Raw genomic sequence first — 11,599 nt, 5'->3', positions numbered from 1 at the left:
CTGAAGCCTGAGTTTCTCGAACCATCTATCACTCGACTTTATGGCACTGTAGGCACCTCACGAAAAGCGCAAGGGCAGATGACTGCCACACTTTGATTTAATGGAAGAGAACTTACTGACGCTCTCTATGTTATTCATAATCAAGGCTGCTCCTTATTAAGCCGATAAGCTTGTATAGCTTTGCAGCTTCTTTATTCACCAGTAGCAATGGAAACCCAGGTCAACTGAGAATGGTTTGAACTAGTCTCCGTAGAGAAAGCACCACATCTGCAGCTACAGGAAGGCATTCTGGAACTTGTGTTACTCTTTGAGGAGCAGGTAGATGAAGAAGATGACCAGACTGCCATTGACCACAGTTACCAGCCAGAGGAAGAAATTCTGGACCTTGCACTACTTTTTGAAGAGCGAATGGATGAGGATGATAACCAAGATACCACTAATGATTGTGACCAGAACATGACTGATGAATGTGCGCAGGATGCCAATCCACCTGACTATTCTGGTAAAGACACCAATAACGTAGAACAACCTGGTGCAGGCACTGACTTTCACCAAGAGAAACCAGGCTCCGATAACGGCCATTTGAGAGAAGTACAGAACAAAAAGCTGACGCCCCAAAAGAGGAAGTGATTGAAACTGCTGATATACTAGTTACAGATCTCACACACATCTGAAGTACAAGGAAGTGTAACTTCTCTGAATCTAGTAGAACAACAACCTGACCCAGTAAAACACTATATAGTAACAGAACCTGAGGTGACATCCAGATGTTGCCTTGACTGCAGAAGCTCTGGAAATGCAAATCCCTAGTGAACAGCAAACTCACACTGACGTGAACACGGAGAGTGCACAGGGCGAACAGGCACAGAATGGAAGCAACTGGGCACTACTCTGGGGACCAACATCCACACTCCAAGGACGCTTGAAGAGTATCCAACCTAAAGTTGGGCGGGATGATGATTCAAGTGCCTCTGGCTGCTTCTAAAATAGCCATTGGGTGATAAAGGGAAAGCAGCAATACTCCTGAAAGAAACATGCAGCCACTTACGACAATGCCCAGAAACAATAAAATAAAGAAACATTGCCTCATCAGAATGTTGTCAGATTAAAAAAAAAATCCTCAACTTCTGGAAAAAGTCACCAGGGCTGAAAATTGGCTATGGCCCATTTTTGTGACTGGGGTTTGCAGTTCACGACCTGCCCTTGCCCAGAGTGGATCAAGCATTGGGCCTGTTCCACCCAGCTTCACCTAACATGGAGGTAGCCTAGAAACTTGCAGCCACCAAAAAATAGAGTTTTGGAATTTTCTTTTAAATCCATGTGGAGACTGAAGGAGCTGACATACTTTTCCTCAGACTGCAGCACTTCTATCCCCCATTGCCAGCTATGATTGGCTGTCCCCACTCCTGCTGTCTTAACCCTCCTCTCATCACTCACCTGACACGGCTAATTGGCTAGGCTGGCGGCCCAAAAGTCGAAGATGCATAACAACGGTTGGCCTATGGAGGCACTTTAGAAGCTAACAGCCCAAGCAGATTATTTGGATGAGGCCTAAAACCAATTTCGGGCCTCCAGTTTGGGCTTACATTATAGCTTCAATGTTTCCTTAACACTGAAAACCAGGTGCTGATGATTTTCTACCCCACTGCCTTCTCACCCCCTGGTGCATGGGTTCCAGGCTGCTCGATACCTCTGTTGCCTGCCATGGGTTTGCTGTGAAATAAATTTGGCAAGGCTCAGTCTCAGGCCTGGGTCCAGTTCGCAAAATTTAGCACAAATAATTAAAAGCTGAAAATGCTATGAATGCAAGATCAAGGGCACAAAATTTGGATTTAGATTCAGATCCAGATCTGAATTTTGATTCAAAACTGAGACCCTTCAAGTGGGTCATGCAGTGCCTCAAGTCTCTTCCAGTGTGGCCTGCCCAGTGTCAATATGAGCAGTCAGCAGCTGCTTCCTTTCACTGAATGCAGCTCTCTTTTAAGAGGGAAAGACAGCCTTTAAGGAATGCTGCACCACTTGATATCAGCACATGCCATTTGGTGCCCAGCTGAGCACCAGGCCGAAGGACCAACAAAACAATTGCGTAAATGGAGAGGCAGCAGCAAGTTTGTGTGCTGCCTGCGTCAACTAAAAGAGGCAGGGACAGGTCATGATCTACAAACACCAGTCACAAAAATGGGCCATAGCCAATTTTTACCCCTGGCAACGTTTTACAGAAGTCGAGGCTTTATTATTTTTTTTAACACCTGCTTTAGAAACAGCTACCATAGTTGTGGTACACTCCCTCATCGGATTTATGTGTATTATATATAGCTGATTTCCTGTTTGACTGCAATGTGCTTTAGTACTGAGTAATAGCTATATCTGCCTAATCTGACAACATTCTGATCAGGCAACATTTATTTTATTGTTTCTGGACGTAATTGTCGTAAGTGGCTACAGGTTCCTTTCCCATTGCCACCCAAAGGGCAAATTCAACTGCTATTAAACACAGCACAAATGAGGTACTGCACAAAAAAAACCTAGCACATCATGTGAGAACACCTTGGCCGGGATCTTGACCTTGTCGGGCTGGCGTGGCGGGCAGGCCCAGGAGCAGTCATGAAGCCAACTGCCGCCCGTGAACGGGCCCTGACATCGATTTCACGCTGCCTGGCCAATTAACAGCCAACCAGCGTGAATCACACACTGCAGCCCTCAGCACTGCCAGGGTGGGGGTGGAGGCAGGAGGAGGGTGAGCCCGGAAGTTCGTGCATGCGCACGAATGCGCGCAATGAAAGCTCCCTGAGGCACAGAGCTGCCTCGGGGAGCTGAAGATTTATAACATTAAAAATAAAAAAGTTAGCAATGTTAAAAACATGTCCTCTCGTGTGACTCTGTCACATGTGCAGGGACATGTTATGAATGAGGTTTAAGACCTTTTATTAAATTTTTAATTGTTGTTGGAAAGCTCATCCCGCCTGCGGATGAAGTTTCCAAAAAAATCTAAAGGCCGCTTGGCCTTTCTGCCTGCCCGCCAACCGTAAGGTTAGACGGGCAGCAAAAAAATGTCATTCAATTAGAACTCTAATGGCCTTAATAGGCCTGTTAATTGTCGGCGGGTGCGCTGCTGACTCCAGCACGCGGCTGCCGACCGAGTGCACGATGACAAGCATGCTCGCTTGCCGTCATCGTGCGTCATTTTGCGCTCGAGCGGGTCAGGCTTGCGCCCGCCTGCTCAGCGCAAATTTCTGCCCCTTGCGATGCTGAACTCACCAGTATAGGGTGATTACCTGGTGTACATAAATGGGATGATAGTTGCCAGCCACAATGAGTTTCAGTAATCTGAGGCTGGGGAGGAAAGAATTCACACACAATGGGCTGAAATCTTTGCTGAGTGGGTGGGCGCGTGCCCGACCAGCTCGAGCGTATAATGATGTGTGATGACGTCAGGCGAGAGTCCCAATGTCACCGTGCACTCGTGCAATGTTTCGGTCAGCAGGCGTGCATATGAGAGTCGGCATTAAGCCCACAGACAATGAGCAGGCCTCTTAAACCCATTAAAGTTCTAATTATCCACTTTGGTAGGAAAAACAGAAATGCAGGGTATTTCTTAAACGGTGAGAGATTGGGAAGTGGTGATTTCCAAAAGGACTCAGATGTCCTTGTTCATAAGTCTTTGAAAGCTGGCATGCAGAATTCAGAAGGCAAATGGAATATTGGCCTTTATTGCAATATGATTTGAGTACAGGAGTAAGGATGTCTTGCTTCAATTGTATAGAGCTTTGGTCAGACCGCACCTGGAGTATTGTATGCAGTTTTGGTCTCTTTACCTAAGGGAGGATATACTTGCCATAGAGAGAGTGCAACAAAGGTTCAGCAGACTGATTCCTGGGATGATGGGATTGTCTTATGAGGAGAGATTGAAGAGACTGGGCCTGTGTTCCCTAGAGTTTAGAAGAACGAGAGGTCATCTCATTGAAGCGCACAAAATTCATGGAGGGCTGGACAGGGTAGATGCAGGATGGGTGTTTCCCCTGGCTCATGGGGTCTAGAACCAGGGGACACAGTCTCAGGATAGGGGGTAAGGCATTTTGGACTGAGTTGAGGAGGAATTTCTTCACTTACAGGGTGGTGAATCTTTGGAATTCTCTACCCCAGAGGGCTGTGGAGACTCAGTCATCGAGTATGTTCAAGACGGAGATCGATAGATTTCTAGATAGTAAAGATATCAAGGGATAGGGGGATAGTGTGGGAAAATGGTGTTGAGATAGAAGATCAGCCATGGTCTAGTTGAGTGGTGGAGTAGGATTGAGTGGCCGAATGGTCGACTTCTCCTCCTGTTTCCTAAGTTCCTTTCGTCTTCTGTTTGCCTACTTCACGGAAATGAGACAAAATCTCGGGGCACCTCAGGCTTCACCATTCAGGCACAGTGATTGCACCTGTGCACCTCTGGCATGCCTAAATATGGGCATGCCTAAATTTCCCAAATGCTGGGTGTGTTGGCTACCGCATTGTTTAAGAGAGATTACTACACCAACAGGCACCAAAGTTTCAATGTTAGCAGAGGTTGAGGACAGAGAGTAAACATAAAACAGCTCCTAGACTTTGATCTTTTCCTGTCTATGTCTTTTCCCCAGCAGAAAAGACTTTGGTCAGGTTGATATTGACCAGATGCCTTCGGGGAGCACCGGGGTGGCTGCAAGCCACAGCAGATCATGAAAAGGAGGAACAGAGAATTGTCAGGTGGGTTGGCTTACACTATATCATTTCCTTTCACTTATACACCCCTGAATTAGGTTGCCAGGGTCTTGGTTCAGTCGTTGTATTGTAGGTTAGGGATTGTTTAGCTTGTCAAGTGGACTGACACAGGCTTTATTCACAAAGCTAATTAAGGTCAGTGTTATATTGAATCCACTGCATTTTTTGACTGAGACCCAGTGTTAACTATCTAACCACCAATTCTAATGTCTGGCTGTCTACAGCATGGCTCTTAGTGTGGGCCCTGTCATTCCATTTTGCCCTTGATAGCTCATTGAGCTTTATTGCTTGCAATATGGTACCCAGAGGCCATTGATATTTTGCCTCCAGTCCACCATTGTGTGCTTTTTCACTCTTTACAATTTTTTCACCATTTTTCTCTCTGCTGACATGTGAATGTATAAACCTGAGTAACTCACCAAAGTGAGAAGGCATCAAGATTGCAAGAATGAAGTGTAGGGTGACCCCCACTAGGGCTATCTGTACCCCACCCCCACTAGGGCTATCTGTACCTTGCCCGTCCTGCTTTCTATCCTTAATGTCACCTATTAGCACATTTCTTAGCCAATATCACCACCGTCAACACCTCTTTGTTCTTTTGTCTATGACATCTTTTGGCAATCTCCACCTATCACTGGCCCTCTATCCAGCTCTACTTGTCCCACCGCCCCCCGCCCCCCCTCCCCCAAAAACCAGCTTATATTTCACCTCTCTTCTATTTTTCCTTAGTTCTGTTGAAGAGTCATGCGGACTCGAAACGTTAACTGTATTCCTCTCCACAGATGCTGTCAGACCTGCTGAATTTTTCAGGTATTTTTATTTTTGTTTTGGATTTCCAGCGTCTGCAGTTTTTTGCTTTTATCTTATTGTTTAATTGACTGCCACTCTCTTCAAGGAATGCCTACCATGAAGAAGTATTGCTCTTCTCTCCAACAGGATTTCCGTATCTCTCTTTTGCCTTGCTCACCTTCATTGCTTTCCATTTCTCTCCTGGTGTTTGACAAGGTGTTTACTAAAACTCACCTTCACAGCCATATTTCCTTCCTCAGTGACTGTCTCTGTCTCCGACTTACCCCATGTGGATTTCAACTGAAATTCTTTCCCCCATGTTTCGAACCCACCCAGGATTACAGGTATCTCCGGGGCATACAACGCTCCTCGGACTGCTGTTCTCGTCACATCCTGAGATCCACACTCAGTGCCATGCGCCGCCATATGAACACACTCAACCTCTCCCTCCAGCAGCACTGACGCACCCTATTTCTAAGCTGCCAGTGCCCCCAGTTTCATTTTATTCTTCATCTCATCCGACGCCTCAACAAGAAACTTTGTCTCTTTCTTTCAGGTACAAAGGAACGCAAGATCCAACAACTCATCGACACCAACACCAAGGCCCATCCAGGACCCTCCACCCCTGCCCGTCCCTCTGTCCCCATCCCATCTTCCAATCCCAGCCCCGGCCGTGTATTCACTATACCCCCTGACCTTCCCCTCTCTGATGCTGAATGTTCAGTGCTCAGCAAAGGACTCAGTTTCATACCCTTACGCCCTCATCTCAATGAATTTCGGGCTCGGCACGATGCTGAACTCTTCTTCCGCTGCCTTTGTCTCCGTGCTCACTTCTTTGGGCAGGAGTCCTCTCTCCGTTCAACGGATCCTTTTACCCGCCTCCAATATTCTCCCTCCACCTGGACCCCTCCCTCTGGATTCTTACCTTCTCTTGATCTTTTCATTGAGAACTGTCGGCGTGACATCAGACGTCTCAATTTCTCTGCCCCTCTCACCCACTCTAACCGACTCCTCTCACCCACTCTAACCTGTCTCTCTCTGAACTTGTTGCATTCCGTTCTCTCAGGTCCAACCATAAGACCATAAGACATAGGAGCAGAAATTAGGCCATTCGGCCCATCAAGTCTGCTTCGCCATTCAATAATGGCTGATAAGTTTCTCAACCCCATTCTCCCGCCTTCTCCCCGTAACCTTTGATCCCCTTACCAATCAAGAACCTATCTATCTCGGTCTTAAATACACTCAATGACCTGGCCTCCACAGCTTTCTGTGGCAATGAATTCCATAGATTCACCACTCTCTGGCTAAAGAAGTTTCTCCTCATCTCTGTTCTAAAAGGTCTTCCCTTTACTCTGAGGCTGTGCCCTCGTCCTAGTCTCTCCTACTAATGCAAACATCTTCCCCACGTCCACTCTATCCAGGCCTTTCAGTATTCTGTAAGTTTCAATCAGATCCCCCCCTCATCCTTCTAAACTCCATTAGCGATTTTCCAGTCCTCTGGGACCCTCCCTGACTCCAGTGATTCCCGAAAGATCACCATTAACTTATCTTATGGTTTCCAGGACTGTTACTGACCTCATCTCCTCTGGAGATCTTCCTTCCACAGCTTCCAACCTCATAGCCTCCCAACCTCGGACGGCCCACTTCTACCTCTTACCCAAAATCCACAAACAGTACTATCCCGGCAGACCGATCGTGTCAGCCTGTTCCTGCCCCACGGAACTTATTTCTTGCTATCTTGACTCCATTCTCTCTCCCCTTGTCCAGTCCCTTCCCACCTACATCCGCAATTCCTCTGACACCCTACATCATATCAACAATTTCCAGTTCCCTGGGCCCAACCGCCTCCTCTTCACCATGGAGGTACAATCCCTCTACACCTCCATCCCCCACTGGGATGGTCTGAGGGCTCTCCGCTTCTTCCTCGAACAGAGGCCCGAACAATCCCCATCCACAACTACTCTCCTCCATCTGGCTGAACTTGTTCTCTCACTGAACAATTTCTCCTTAAACTCCGCTCACTTCGGCCAAATAAAAGGTGTGGCTATGGGTACCTGCATGGGCCCCAGTTATGCCTGTCTCTTTATGAGGTATGTGGAACATTCCTTGTTCCACTCCGACTCCGGCCCCCTCCCAGAACTCTTTCTCCAATACATCGATGACTGCTTTGGTGCTGTTTCATGCTCTCATCTGGACCTGGAAAAATTTATTAATTTTGCTTCCAATTTCCACCCCTCCATCATTTTCACATGGTCCATCTCTGACACTTCCCTTCCCTTCCTTGACCTCTCTGTCTCAATTACTGGTGATAGACTGTCCACCAAATTCATTGCAAGCCTACCGACTCCCACAGCTACCTCGACTAAAGCTCCTCACACCCGTTTCCTGTAAGGAATCCATCCCATTCTCTCAGTTCCTTCGCCTCCGTCGCATCTGTTCTGATGATGCCACTTTCAAAAACAGTTCCTCTGACATGTCTTCCTTCTTCCTTAACTGAGGTTTTCCACCCACGGTGGTTGACAGGGCCCTCAACCGTGTCCGGCCCATCTCCTGCGCATCTGCCCTCACACCGTCCTCTCCCTCCCAGAACCATGCTATGGTCCCCCTTGTCCTCACTTATCACCCCACCAGCATCCGCATTCAAAGGATCATCCTCCGCCATTTCCGCCAACTCCAGCATGATGCCACCACCAAACACACCTTCCCTTCACCCCCCACAGCGGCATTCAGCAGGGATCATTCCCTCCGGGACACCCCTGGTCCACTCCTCCATCACCCCCTACACCTCAACCCCCTTGCACGGCACCTTCCCATGCAACCGCAGAAGGTGCAACACCTGCCCCTTTACTTCCCCTCTCCTCACTGTCCAAAGGCCCAAACACTCCTTTCAAGTGAAGCAGCATTTCACTTGCACTTCCCTCAAATTAGTCTACTGCATTTGCTGCTCCCAATGCAGTTTCCTCTACATTGGAGAGACCAAACGCAGACTGGGTGACCGCAAGCATTACCCAGACCTCCCTGTTGCTTGCCATTTCAACACTCCACACTGCTCTCATGCCCACATGTCCATCCTTGGCCTGCTGCAATGTTCCAGTGAAGCTCAACGCAAACTGGGGGAACAGCACCTCATCTTCCAAATAGGCACTTTACAGCCTTCTGGACTGAATATTGAGTTCAACAACTTTAGATCATGAAGTCTTTCCTCCATCCCTACCCCCTTTCTGAATCCCCTTTTTTCTAATAATTTATATAGATTTTTCTTTTTCCACCTATTTCCATTATTTTTAAATATATTTCCATCCATTGTTTTATCTCTATCTTTTAGCCTATTTTGATCCCTTCCCCCCACCCCACCCCCACTCGGGCTATCTGTAATTTGCTCGTCCTGCTTTCTACCCTTAATGTCACCTATTAGCACATTTCTTAGCTAATATCACCACCGTCAACACCTCTTTGACCTTTTGTCTATGACATCTTTTGGCAATCTCCACCTATCACTGGCCCTCTATCCAGCTCTACATGTCCCAACACCCCCTTAAACCAGCTTATATTTCACCTTAGTTCTGTTGAAGAGTCATATGGACTCGAAACGTTAACAGTATCCCTCTCCACAGATGCTGTCAGACCTGCTGAGATTTTCCAGTTATTTTTATTTTTGTTTTTGTTGTGTAGGGTGAAGACCTTGCTTACCAAGGTTGGGGCAAAGGCCAGTCCTGATCTTCCTGGCCCCACAAGAAAGGTCTATCAAAGTAAAAAGGTTCACCTTTTTTGACCTTTCTGGCCCTGACTCCTCTTCTACTGGGTTGACCTGGCAGGAAGGTTGTCACATGCAGGCCTCGAAATATCATTGGAGACCAAACCGCATAAGAACATTAGAAATAGGAGCAGGCATAGGACATAGGGACCCTCAAGCTGCTCTGCCATTCAATAAGATCTTTTTTCACTTTCTCACCAATTCCCTTAATTCCCTATTAGATTCCAAGGGCAGAATTTTTAGGTTGGCATGCGGGCACAAACTCGCATGCGATGACTTCAGATGAGCGTCCTGATGTCATCCTGCGCTCACGTGATATTTCGGTCGACGGGCACGTGCAATTGTCGGAAGCGCGCCCGCCGATAATTAGGAATATAAGAACATAAGAACATATGAACTAGAGCAGGAGCAGGAGTAGGCAATTCAGCCCCTCGAGCCTGCCCTGCCATTCAATACGATCATGGCTGATCTCATTTCGGCCTCAACTCCAATTTTGCGCCCTCTCCCCATAACCTTTCAACCCATTACTAGTTAAAAATCTGTCTATAAGAAGCCAATTAAAGTTGTTAAAGTTCCAATTGCCCCCGATTTTTCATGGTCCATCCAACCTTATGGTTGGCGGATGGGCAAATCTGCCAGGCAGATGTTGCATTTTTGATGAAACCTTATCCACGGGCAGGATGAGGTTTCCATTGTTAAATAAAAAAAGATAAAAATGTGTGGACAGAATTTTCATCATGTATATGTTCAGGTGACTAATTGTGATGCATAGACATTTTTATCCCAGATTTTAAAATCTTTATTTAATTGTTTTGAAGTCTTCAGCTCCCTGAGGCAGCTCTGCCTTCAGGGAACTTTCATTCAGCGTTCGCCTGCACCAGCGCTTACGTCAGCGCCTGCCCTCCTCCCGCTCCCACCCGGGCAGTGCTGAGCATTTCGGCATTAATAGGTCAGCCAGCATGAAATCGCAGTCGGAGGCCGATTGCAGACGGTGGTCCATTCCCCAGTGGCTCACAGGCCCGCCGATCACACCTGCACACTGACCTAAAAATACTGCCCCAAGAATCTATCAATTTCAGTCTTGAATATACCCAGTGACTAAACATCCACAGCTCTCTGCAGTAGATAATTCCAAATATTCACAACTTCCTGAGAGAAGAAATTTCTCCTCATGTAAGTCCTAAATGTCCGACTCCTTCTCCCCTATGCGAGACTTTACACCCAGGGGAAACAGCCTCTCAGCATCTACCTTGTCAAACCCTCTCAGAATCTTAAATGCTTCATCTTTCATTCTTATAAACTCCAGAGAGTATAAGGCCATTTTACTCAGTCCCCTCATAGCTCAACCCTCTCATCCCAGGAATCAATCTATTGAACTTTTGTTGCACTCCCAAGGCAAGTATATTCCCCCTTAGGTACGGAGGCAGAAACTGTACATAGAGGGGATAATTTTCTCCCTGTCGGGGGGGGCTGAGCGGGAGCGGGCGCAGGCGGGCGTGCAGCTGATCACCGTCCGCGATCGGCTGCGCGCCGCCATGTTACGTGGGCGGGCCAATTAAGGCCTGCCCAGCGTGATGCGCACCCGGAAGCGCTGAGGGCTCCCTATGTAGGCGGCGGGAGGAGGCTGAGTCGGGGCATGTGCGCGAAAGAGCGCAGGAGTCTCCCTGAGGCATGGAGCTGCCTCAGGGAGTTTAATTTCATTCTCAAAAAATGAATAAAAGATTTTTAAAAATGATTCGGACATGTCCCCTCATGTGACAGTGTCACATGAGCTGGGACATGTCTATGAATTTTATTAAAAAATTTTATTAAAATTTAAAAACCTTCATGAAACCTCATCCCGCCTGTGGATGAGGTTCCATGAAAAATACAAAGGCCGCCTGGGCTCTTCACCTGCCCGCCAACCTTAAGGTTGGACAGGCAGCCCTGTTAATTGCTTTAATTGCTATTTAAATGGCCTTAATAGGCCTTTGACAGTTTGGCGGGCGCGTAACCGACTCCAGTGCGCACCTGCTGAACTGAAGATCTGAATGATGCGCGGTGACATCGGGACATACGCCCGACATCACTACGCGTCATTTTACACGTCGGTGAGCGGGACCGGCCCCCACATGCCGACCAGGAGATTCAGGCCAGTGCATAATTAAAGAATGGTCTCTTGTGACCATTCCAAAAAACATTTGACACAGAGTCAACTGTAGGTAGATTCAGCAGTAGGTCTTTATTTAGTACAAGTGTGCACACATGGGAAGTGTTCTTTCAGAATACTCTAAAAGGCAATTCGAAGTTACACAGATTCTGTCAGTTATATAT

Source organism: Cetorhinus maximus, chromosome 9 (assembly GCF_964194155.1).
Source record: "Cetorhinus maximus chromosome 9, sCetMax3.hap1.1, whole genome shotgun sequence".
Classification (NCBI taxonomy): domain Eukaryota; kingdom Metazoa; phylum Chordata; class Chondrichthyes; order Lamniformes; family Cetorhinidae; genus Cetorhinus; species Cetorhinus maximus.
The sequence above is the reverse complement of the archived record's forward strand: the minus strand, read 5'-3'. Positions refer to the sequence as shown.